Genomic DNA, 10402 nt, shown 5'->3' on the forward strand with positions numbered 1-10402 from the left:
GTTCGCCGACAGGGAGAGAGTGAGCAGAGACCCGGAAGCAAGAGGCCCGCGTTGGTTGCTGTATCGGCCACCGAGCCGCGGGGGGACTTGTTACGTGGCATCGTCGCAGCCGCAGCTGACTGCTACAAGCCTCCGTCAACAGGGTCAGGACGCTCCGGGGTCAGGCTCCTGCCGGCCGCCGTGGAAGCTGAGCCCCGTCGCGCCCCACACACCTGTCCCATCCGGAGGAGCTCCGCGCGGCCCCACCGGAAATCTCCGACTAGACGGCCGCCGGCCTCCTGCAGCGGCTCCCTGAATTAAGAAACTCGAGGGGTTCCAATAGGTTCTGTGCTCAATTAGCCATGAAACTACCAGGGAAAACCTAGCTCGGGGCGGCGGCGGGGGGCGGGGGGAGGGGGGGGGGAGAAGATCCGCAGCGATAGATCTCCGGGAGGGGGCAAGAAAAGAAGACGCGGGAGCTCAGCAGCGGAATGTTCTGTAAGAACCTTTTAAAAGCAAACACAGGAGACACGAGCAGTTTTTAAAATGACAGACAATACAATGGAAGATAATATATTTAAAACCCATATCAGTTGTTAACAGACCATAAAAATACAGCTACATTAATCTGAGCTGTCTGTCACGGGCCCTCAGAGCAGCTGTGTGATTTTATAGTTTCGCTCCTGGAGGTTTCCTTGACACTTTCACAAATACGTCTCAATTTATTTGGATAAGGACAATAGAAATATTGCACTTCTCCCCCTCCCCCCTCCCCCCCTCCCTCTTCTCGCTCTGCCACCTCTCCCCCAGACAGCGGGGAGATCCCCTCTGGAGCTGGCCGCGCAGACGTTGGTCTTTCCTGGGAGAAAAGTCTCGGTGGGTCTGGGGCCCCCGAACCTCGAGGCTGCGGGGAAAGGGGGGCCAGGTTGGTGCCTGGTATCGCCGTGTGTCCGCGGGCACATGGCCCGCCCTCTCGGAGGTCTAGTTGAAAAAGACCCCGTACGCGTCTGTTCCCCCCCCGCCCTCCGAGACCCCACACCCTCTCGGGGTCCCCTGTGCCCCACCGCCAACACCACCGTGGCTGCTGTTCCCTCCTAGTCCTCTGTGGCTCACACGGGTCCAACGGCTGGAGCCGCTCCACTCGTCTGCCGGGCACCCTCCTGCCTCAGGGCCTTTGCACTTGCTGCTCCGCTCTCTGGAATGTCCTCCCCCCACCCATTCTCCCTACAGCTGGCGCTTCTTCCTGCCTGAGCTCTCGATGCCACGCCCTCCGAAAGTCCCCCCCCCCCCCCAAGAAGCTTCCCGGTCCTTCCCTTCACGTTCCCTCACGTTCTGGTGCCTTGCCAGCAGTTACCTGCTTAGAAAGTATCTTATTTACCCACGTGTTAATTTGACATGAAGCCTGAGGCCACCGAGGCCCGAGAGTTTTCTGGGTTTTGCTTTCCGGCGGGTTTCTCGGTCTGTTTCGGTCACTGCTATCTTCCGGGGTGGGGGGGGGGGGGAGCAGTGCTTGGTACACAGTAGGTGCTCAATCCATCCCTGTCGAGGAAAGGAGTAAAAGGAGGCATGAGAAGCCCACCCCGGCAGGGGCAAAGGCTCGGACGTGGGGATCTGTGCTTGGAAACTGCGACCCCAAGCCCCTGGTGTAGGGCCCCCAGCTTCCTCCCCTTCCGGGGAGGGGTCACACCTGGTGACTCGAGCAGGACGGACACCACGGCCAGCGCCACCCTGGGCCCCCACGCGCCCCGCCCCTGTGGGAGCCGCAGACGGCCTTCCGGCCAAGAACGAGGGTCCCCGTCTCGGGCCCCGCCCTGCCCCGCCGCCTCCGCTTCCGAGGCGCCCCAGATGTCGCCGCAGCAGACGAGACCCGCCTGGTGCCGGGGGAGGCCCCGCACAGATGGGATGAAACATCTGGGCCGCATGTCGCCGGCAGCTGGTGGCAACCGGGAGGCTGCGAAACGCGCTGACGTCTCCAGGAGGTTGGGTGGCCCTGAGTCCCCTCCGGTCCCATCTGTCCGCGGCCAAAGCTTGCCTCTGGACTCCTCTGGGCCAGGGAGGAGAGGGCCCCAAACCCGCCCAGCACCCCTGGTTCCTCCGTCTCCCTCCCTCCTCACCCCTCCCAGACCCGGGGCTTTATCTCCAAATTATACTCCGAATCCAAGCACTTGGCTCCCCTCCACCGCCGCGGCCGGGCCGGGCCTCCAGCATCGCTCGCCTGGACTGGTGTAAGAGGGCTCCTTGGGTTTGGTCCCAGCGGCCTCCCTGCCCCCCACCCCCCTCACTCAGCCTGCCTCTGCCACACCGGCCTCTCTGCTGTTCTCTGAACACACCAGCTACCGTCCTGCCCCAGGGCCTTTGCCCACGCTGTTCCCTCTGCCTGGAATGCTCTTCTCCCCACACCCCCCCAAGGCCAGCTCCTCCTCCAAGTCTCCGTTCAAATGTCACCTCCTCCCAGAAGCCCTCCGGACCTCCCTCGCATCGTTTTAATCTCTGTCTTAGTCTATCAGGGCCGTTGTAACAGAATTCCCCAGACCAAGTGGCTTATAAACACACATTTGCTTCTCGGTTTCGAAGGCTGCAAGTCCGTCTGGTGAGGACCTGCTCCCCGGTTTGGAGGGACGGCCGTCTCCTCACTGTGTGCTCACCCAGAGGAAGCGGGGAGGGAGCTCTCCAGAGTCTCCTTCAGAAGGGGGCTTGGCTGCATTCATGGGGGGCTCCCAGCGGGCCCCCCCATACCATCACGCTGGGGAGTCGATTTCAGGCCACTGACGGCACAACACTCAGTCTACAGCAATGTCCACGTCCGCCCTGCCCCATGTCACCCTCTGCCCCAGCCACACGGGTCACCTTGCAAGACACCATCCTGGCGCCCGGACTTTGCTCTACCCGGCAGTTCCCTTTGCCTCCTATTTTGTGCCTGGCAGGCCCCTACTCCTCCTCTTACCCCATTTAACTATTTCTTTTTAATGTTGACTTATTTCTGGAGAAAAAGACAGAGTGTGAGCAGGGGCGGGGCAGAGAGAGAGAGGGAGACGCAGAATCCGAAACAGGCTCCAGGCTCCGAGCTGTCAGCACAGAGCCCGACGCGGGGCTCGAACTCACGGACCGCGAGATCGTGACCCGAGCCGAAGTCGGACGCTTAACCGACCGAGCCACCCAGGAGCCCCAATTATCTCCCCACTTAGCCCGGCCTCCTGATTTCCTCTCTGGGTTCCCTCTGACCCCAAGGACCTGAGCGGCTTTCTGTCCGGCTCAGCGGTTTCTGTCCGGCTGAGCCTCCGTGTCCCCGGGCCCCTGGGACAGCTCTCCGCACACGAGCGGCTGTCATCAAATGTGCCCGCTCTGCCAGAACTCGTTCCTCCTCCCCAGCCTGCGTTTCCTTCCAGAATCTCCACGCCTCGGAGGCAGCTCGGCCGCAGCGTCTGTTTGGAAGGAACAGAGTGGCTGGGGGTCGGAGGGGACCATCTTGAAGCCGGGCTTGCGCGGTGGGCTCACCTCTTCAGTGTGGCTTGTCAGTTTCTCTGGATGGTTCCACGCTCCCTGACGGACATCGTAGAAGGGTCTGGAACCCCCCGGGGCCACCCCGTGGCAGCGCCCGTCTCTCCCTCTGGCTGCCCAGCGTCCCAGCCCCTCCTGGCAGCTCCCGCTCAGCCCCAGACCCCCGCGCCCATTTCCAATGGCAGATGTCACCTTGGGACACTCAATCACGTGATCAGAAGCACCCGAGGAGCCTAGTGGTGAAAATTGTTGACCCCGGAGCCACGGGGCCCGAGTTCAAATCCCAGGCTGCCACTCGCAGTCATTCTGTGTGATCTCGGGCAAAGCACTTGACCCCTCTGGGCCTTGGTTTCCCCATCTCTAAAATGGGGCTATGGTACCTTTAACCTTGTCCTAAGGATGTAAGGACTTACTCTGCGTTTGTGTCGAAAATAGGGCCCACACATGGGAACCGCCCAGCGACTATTAGCCCCTCTGCTTCCTTTTTCAGACCCCCCCCCCCCAACCCGGGCCCGGGGCCAGCCTGGTCTCACCTGCTCCAGACTACAGGGTCATGGCCTCCAGCCCCTGCTCTGTGGCAGCCATCACTGTCGGGAGAAGGTTCCAGAAGAAGAGGGAGAGGCTGCCTGGTGGTTCCTCTCAGCTCCACGTTTACAGAGCGAGCCCAGGGCATTTAACTTAAAAACAGAGATGGGGGGGGCATGGTGTGGGGGGGGGGGTTAGGGGTTATTGGCTAAAGGTTCCGGCCCCACCTGGGGGACGTGGACACTGTCAGCTGCCCCGGGAGTTAAAAGCCAAGATTCCACCCGCACCTCCAACTCCACGTGCTTGGGGGCCTGGAAACTGTTTCCATGACACCCAGGAGCCCGAGTCCCTTGAAGGGCCCGGTCCGAGGGTGAGGGTTTTGGGGGGAGTAGGGGGGTGTCGGGGAGGGCTTGCTCGGTAACCGTGGCAACGCCAACAGCGGCGGGAGGCCAGCCCGGCCCGGCACGGAGGCGCCCGCACCCCGGATCCCAGCGCCGCCACGGCCCCTGGAGCGCAGACGGTGAGACGCAGGCCCAGAGACGCCGGTCATCTGCCCCGGGTCGCCCACCCGATTTGGGAACGGCACCGGGCGCTTGCCCACGTGGGGGGGGGGGGGCGGGGATCACGGGAAGGGGCGGGGCCTCAGGAGGCCACGCGGAGACCTCCGGGGCTTGGCCCGGGCAATCCAATCCGGGAGGGCTTCCCGAAAGAGGTGGGCGTTGCCCAAACTTCAGCCCCACCTGTTCCGCGCTTTGTTTAGTGTTTGCCTTCCAGCTGCCTCACGTCCTCTCAAGTCCGTGTCTTTAAAAACACAGGCTCCGCCTCCCTCCTGGAAATGGAGAGCGGCTCGCACCTGTCGCAAATAGCAGGTGGGCGGCGAAAACACGCGGGATGGAAACAAAACGTGGTCGTTTCATCCAGCGAGGCGTCTGCGCAGCCGCCGCCGCCGCCGGCACTTTGCTTACGAGGGGGAGGGGGCGAGGGGGAGGCCGGGAAGGGTTAAATCAGTCCCCCGGGGGGAGGCTCCCCCCCCCCCCCCGTGCATCATCAGAGGGAGTCAAAGAGGGCTGGGAACGGGAATTATGCGGTTTATTAAATAATCCAGCGTCCCTGTGGGCCCCAGCATCCAGGGGGATCTGACCCACCAGAGGATTTGGTTAGGTGGAAAGGATAGGCATCCGGGCAGAGGGCACAGTATAAGCAAAGGCTCAGGGCGGGGCAGCAAGAGGAGTGGGGGCAGCCCGGAGAGGCTTTGTCCCCAGTCCAGAAGACACAGGGCCTCCTGGTCTTTCTGGTGTTTTCCAACAGGGGAGGGGAAAAAAGCGCCTGAACTTTGCAAGGTCCGAGCGGGAGGGCGTCCTGGGGCTGTGGGTTCTGAAAGACTAAGGGGTGGAGCTTTCTGGGAGCTGAAAGGGTTTATGTGGAAGGTGATTCCAGGAAGCAGGAAAAAGTGGGGGGAGGTGGAGATTGGCAGCGTAAGGAGCCAACAGGGGGGCACTGATGACCAGGAGGCTGTTGTGGGCATCCGGGGCTGACATTTTGGGGACCTCTGGTAGCCTGTGTAGAGCAAGCCTCAGAGCTGGCCCATGCGTATATTAAAGGCTCTGACAAGTTCTGCAGAAGAGATGCCTGCTGAACAATTTCCCAGATGAGCGTGAACATAAACTCTTTATCCACAGCAGTTTCCTGGACACGATTTTGGAGGCCTCTCATCATATCACTGCCCTCTCTTGGTCTCCTCTTGTATCCAGACTGCAACATGAGACAGAGAAAGGCCAAGAAAAGTAACAATGAAGTAAAAATTAACAGTCACAATTATTATTCCTACAAAAGCACATTTACTGGCTTATGTATCTGGAAAGTCCAAACTGTCTGCTTTCAGGCATGGCTGGATCCAGGAGCTGGAATGATGCTATTGATGCTACTTTAACACACGTGCCTTTACTGTTGACATATAAATTTGCAAAAATGTATGTAACTTGATAGGTTTTGACACGTGTGTATTTGCGTGAAACCATCACCCAAATCAAGATGAGTACAGCACCCCCCAAACTCTCCTGATGCCCCCTTTATAATACCTTTCCAGCACATGAAGAAACCATAGCAGGACATGTACTTGGAGAGCATGAAGCCGGGTGGCTTGGTCGCGGCTCTGTTTCATTGTGAGCAAACGGGCTTAAACACGTCTCAGCAAAACCAGCACGTGAACGGGTTCCGGCGACGGCAAAGTCCCCGGTTCCCAATTTCAGGCAAAGCTTGGATCCGCGAGTCGAGATGGTGTTGTCATTGGAAGTCGGTCACTTCCTGTGTCTCAGCTTCGCTTCTCCTCTGAGTGGGCTTCATTCACAGGTCAGGCATCCCATTCACGGGGTAAACAGAGACCCCAGGCTCCAAGCTTTTTTCTCTCCTTCCAGTCGACACCCCCGAGCAGAAACGGAATCCCGCCTCTTGGTCCCAGCAAAACCCGTGGCTGATTCTGATTGGCTGGACTCGGGTCACATGGCTGGCCCTGAACCAATCGCTGGGGCCGAGGGATGTGAGGTTTTTTTCCCCCCCGCTAACCTGCTTAGGGTCGGCCCAGAGTCAGAAGTATGAGGGTGTGGGGTCAGGCTGTGAGGGGGGGGCAGGGATGTCCCCAAAGGCAGAGCCAATATTTGTCACCCCCAGGCGCCTGGACTGGCCCGAACAGCTAGGGTTTAAAACTTAGGCTCACCATAATGGGCTGTGTGACACTAGGAAAATGGCTTGCCTTCTCTGGAAGTCTGTTTCTCCATCCACAAAAAGAGATCGGTGGGTGACTGCGATGGGTCCCTCGAAACATGGAGCTGCGCCGTGTCTGGGGCGCCCAGGAGCCTGGGGAGGACGCCGCCTCCCTCCTGCCTCTGTTCCGTGGCCCCACGAACCACGGGCCCGGATCGCTGAGCGTTTATTATGCGCCACACAGATACACAGCGGGGGCCGCCGCAGGGCTGGGAGTCGCGGTCCATTCGAGAGAAAAAATTCATAGGCAGCATAACCCACCTACACAGGCAATTTCAAAAACCCTGACTTGCTCCTTATCATATAAGGGAGAAATAAAAAGAACGCTCTTTGGTATAAAATTCTGTGCATTTCAACCTGTAAATGCGCCAGCACAATGGTGACAAAAGCCACCGCAAGGCCGGCCGAGGTAGCCCCCGCCTGGCTCACCTTCGTGTTTCTTTCCTGGACCAGGGCGGTGGCCCCGACGCTGGTCTCCAGTCCCTCCCTTCCCCCCACGGCTGTCATTCCCGCAGCGGCCACCAGAGGGCGCCCGTGAGCACCCGCGTCAGCTCCCGCCCTCCTCTGCCCACAGCCCTCCAGGGCTCCCCCCCCCCCCCCACACCCCGGGGTAGAAGCCCAAGTCCTCCCCGCGGCCCCCTAGGCCCGGCAGGACCTGCTCCTGTCCCCTCTCTGCCTCTCCTCCTCCCTCTCACCCAGTGGCTCACTGTGCTCCAGCCGCATGGGCCTCCTCTCCGTTCTTTCATCACACCCGGCCCGGTCCTGCCCCAGGGCCTTTGCACAGCCACACCCTCCACCTGGACAGCGCCCTTCCCAGATGTCCCCAGGCCTGATTTCTTCTCATCCTTCAGGTCTCAGCTCTAATGTCACGTGTCAGACCTCCTCCCTGTCCCCCCTCCCCGGACCCCCGCTAGATGCTCCCCCCTTCATTATCGCATCCCTCCACTTTGCCTTCCCTGCCTGACGCTCTCTGATTTTTCTTTAATTCCCTTATTTCTTTGTTGTCTGACTCTCCCCCATGGTCTAGGAGCCCCGAGGGAGGAACTAGGACAGTGTCCAGAGCGTGACAGACATCCAGTCGACAAGTGTGCATTCCACAGTGCACCTTCTCGTACCCACTTTCTGGGTGAGGACGCTGAGGCACAAAGAGGTCATCTTGCCTGGAGTGAGAGCCAGGCCCGAGGCACTCGGGGACTAACGCTTAACTCTGAGGCTGAACCCCGGCTCCCTGGAGGCCCCAGACGGTGGGACGACCCAGGGAGGAGGGGCGAGCAGCGGAGAAGGAGTTAAACCTCCCCCCCCCGCCCCACCCCCACCACTTGAGTCACCAGGCCTGGGTCACTTTGTGCCGAATTCACACATCCACACACGGTTTCTGGCTCCCTTGGCTCACCCGCCCCCCCAGGGGGAAGCGTATTCGTCTCCATGGCAACCGTGTTGTCTCCAGTGTGACTGGGGCTGAGTGACAGCCACGGGGGCCAGATGAAGTCGCTCGCCACCCACGCAGGAGAGACAGGCGCCGGCCCAGAAGTGCCAGCAGCAGGGAGGGACTCGGGGGTTCGCTTGAGCCACCAACAGGCAGGAGCTGCGGGGCGCGTCCCCCCCGCTGGCTGCCGCCCGCCATCCCAGCTCGGAGCCTTTGCTGTCGGAGCGATTTAGCTGGTTCTGGGGGTTTCCAAGGGAGCTTAGATCTCAGATGCGTCAGCCCGTGTTTATAACTGTCACTCCCAGCGCCGGGCCTGGACTCCGGGAGGTGCTCCAGGCGTGTTGGAGGAGGAACGGGGAGAGGGAGGGGGGACGGAGTCATCGGCCAAAGCACTTTAGTTCTTACCTACCGCTGGGTATCTGCCAACAGTTCCCTTATCAGCCAGCCGCGTCCCTTATCAGTTAACCTTTTCGCCGTCAGCTCTGTGGTTAGCGGCTCACCCCTCGGCCATCACCTTTCTCAGAAAAGGACCTTGCGCCTCAGACAGCGGGGCTCTTGCCCTGAGATCCCCTCCCGCAGGTGAGGGGCGGTTCCGAGACCGCAGGGAGTCGCCAGGGGCAAAAACCGTGGGCTTGGCTCTCAAGGAGGGATTCTCACACCTGTGCACCTGCCCCGAACCTGACTGGTCCGCCTTGGGCTGTAATGAGGTCCCCATCGCGGGAGGTAACCAAGGCGAGCTGTTGAACCGTGCCCAGGAGGCTGTGTGTGTGTGTGTGTGAGGGCGGGTGGGGGGGGGGCTGGAGTTGGAAAATTCCAAAACTCCCTTCCTTCTGACTCTAAGATGTGGTGCCGATGCTGAGGTGCCAAGCCTGCACGCTGGAGGTCTCGGCCGTCATTCCAAGATCTTCTGATTAGTCGTGATTCACCGATTGCACAAACGTTTATTCACCAGGTGCTGCTGTGAGCTAGGTCCCGTTCTAGGAGCTGGGGACACAGCAGGGACCAAGACAACAATACCTGCCCCGTGGGACTGACAGTCTGGGTTGGAGGAGGCAAGAAACAGTTAAAGCAGTGGGGGGTGGGGCGCCTGGGTGGCTCAGTCGGTTAAGCGGCCGACTTCAGCTCAGGTCACGATCTCGCGGTCCGTGAGTTCGAGCCCCGCGTCGGGCTCTGTGCTGACAGCTCAGAGCCTGGAGCCTGTTTCAGATTCTGTGTCTCCCTCTCTCTCTGCCCCTCCCCCGTTCATGCTCTGTCTCTCTCTGTCTCAAAAATAAATAAATGTTTAAAAAAAAAAAAAAGCAGTGGGTGGTGTCCCAGCAGGGAGACTGGCAAGGGGAAATGGTAGGGAGGAGCGGTCTGGGACTGACTGCCGGGCCGGAGGGAGAGTCTAGCCAATAAGGTCTCACGTGAGCCAAAACCCAAGACGATGAAGGAAGGAACCAGGTGAGCGAAGGAGGTTCCAGGCAGAGGCAACAGCAGGGGCAAAGGCCCTGGGGCAGGAACGAGCCTGGTGTGTTTGAAGCAGAGCGAGGAGATGATAAAGGAGGGTTGGAGGGGAGGGACATTGAAGAAGTTCCCGCTGAGAAACCGCTATCTGAGCTGAGGAGACGCGACCCACAAGAGCCAGGGATTTCCGGGCGGAGGGGACCAGCACATACAAGGGTCCTGGGGTAGGGGTGAGCTTGGAGAGGGGGAGAGCGGCACACACAAAGACTCCTTCACTGGTGGGTGCTATGGGTTGCATGGCGTGTCCCCCAAATTCATACGCTGAAGCCCTGACCCCCGAGACTCTAGAACGTGACCTCCTTTGGAAATAGGGTCGTTGCAGATGTAATCAGTGCAGTTCAGGGGAGGTCACGCTGGAGGAGGACGGGTCCCCGACCCGATATGACTGGTGTCCCTACAAAAGGGGGAAATCGAGACGCAGCACGTGTATGGGGAGACTGCCCGGTGACCACGGAGACGGCCACCCACGAGCCACGGAACACGGTCATCACACGAGACCAGCCCTACCAACGCCTCGGTCGTGGACTCACAGCTTCCAGAAAAGCGAGACAGTAACTTTCTGCTGTGTAAGCCATCCGGTTTACGGTCCTTTGTCACGGCAACCGCTGGAAACTAACACAGGGGACGGGCCAACGAGTGAACAAATGGCGGCCCTTGGGAAGTCGGGAACTGTGTTTGCCAAGCTCAACGTCTGCCCGCCTCGCCTCT

The 10402-nt window shown here is 60.1% G+C and overlaps 2 long non-coding RNA genes across 5 annotated transcripts; one reads left to right on the plus strand and one right to left on the minus strand.

Moving 5' to 3' along the window:
• Positions 1–773: 773 nt before the first annotated feature.
• On the minus strand, positions 774–4180 carry LOC122236360. 2 transcript variants are annotated; one of them, XR_006214424.1, is made up of 4 exons: positions 4011–4180; positions 3211–3401; positions 1362–1518; positions 774–883 (listed from the first exon to the last, which is right to left on the minus strand). It is a non-coding gene; the product is annotated as an uncharacterized LOC122236360 (long non-coding RNA). The 2 variants fall into 2 exon arrangements; XR_006214423.1 differs by having other exon boundaries at positions 1358–1518.
• Positions 4181–4303: 123 nt separating this feature from the next.
• Positions 4304–5975, plus strand: LOC122236361. 3 transcript variants are annotated; one of them, XR_006214425.1, is made up of 3 exons: positions 4304–4522; positions 4763–4871; positions 5682–5975. It is a non-coding gene; the product is annotated as an uncharacterized LOC122236361 (long non-coding RNA). The 3 variants fall into 3 exon arrangements; XR_006214427.1 differs by having other exon boundaries at positions 5685–5975; XR_006214426.1 differs by having other exon boundaries at positions 4777–4871.
• Positions 5976–10402: the final 4427 nt, after the last annotated feature.

The sequence above is a fragment of the Panthera tigris genome, chromosome A2 (assembly GCF_018350195.1).
Source record: "Panthera tigris isolate Pti1 chromosome A2, P.tigris_Pti1_mat1.1, whole genome shotgun sequence".
In the NCBI taxonomy this organism is placed as follows: Eukaryota; Metazoa; Chordata; class Mammalia; order Carnivora; family Felidae; genus Panthera; species Panthera tigris.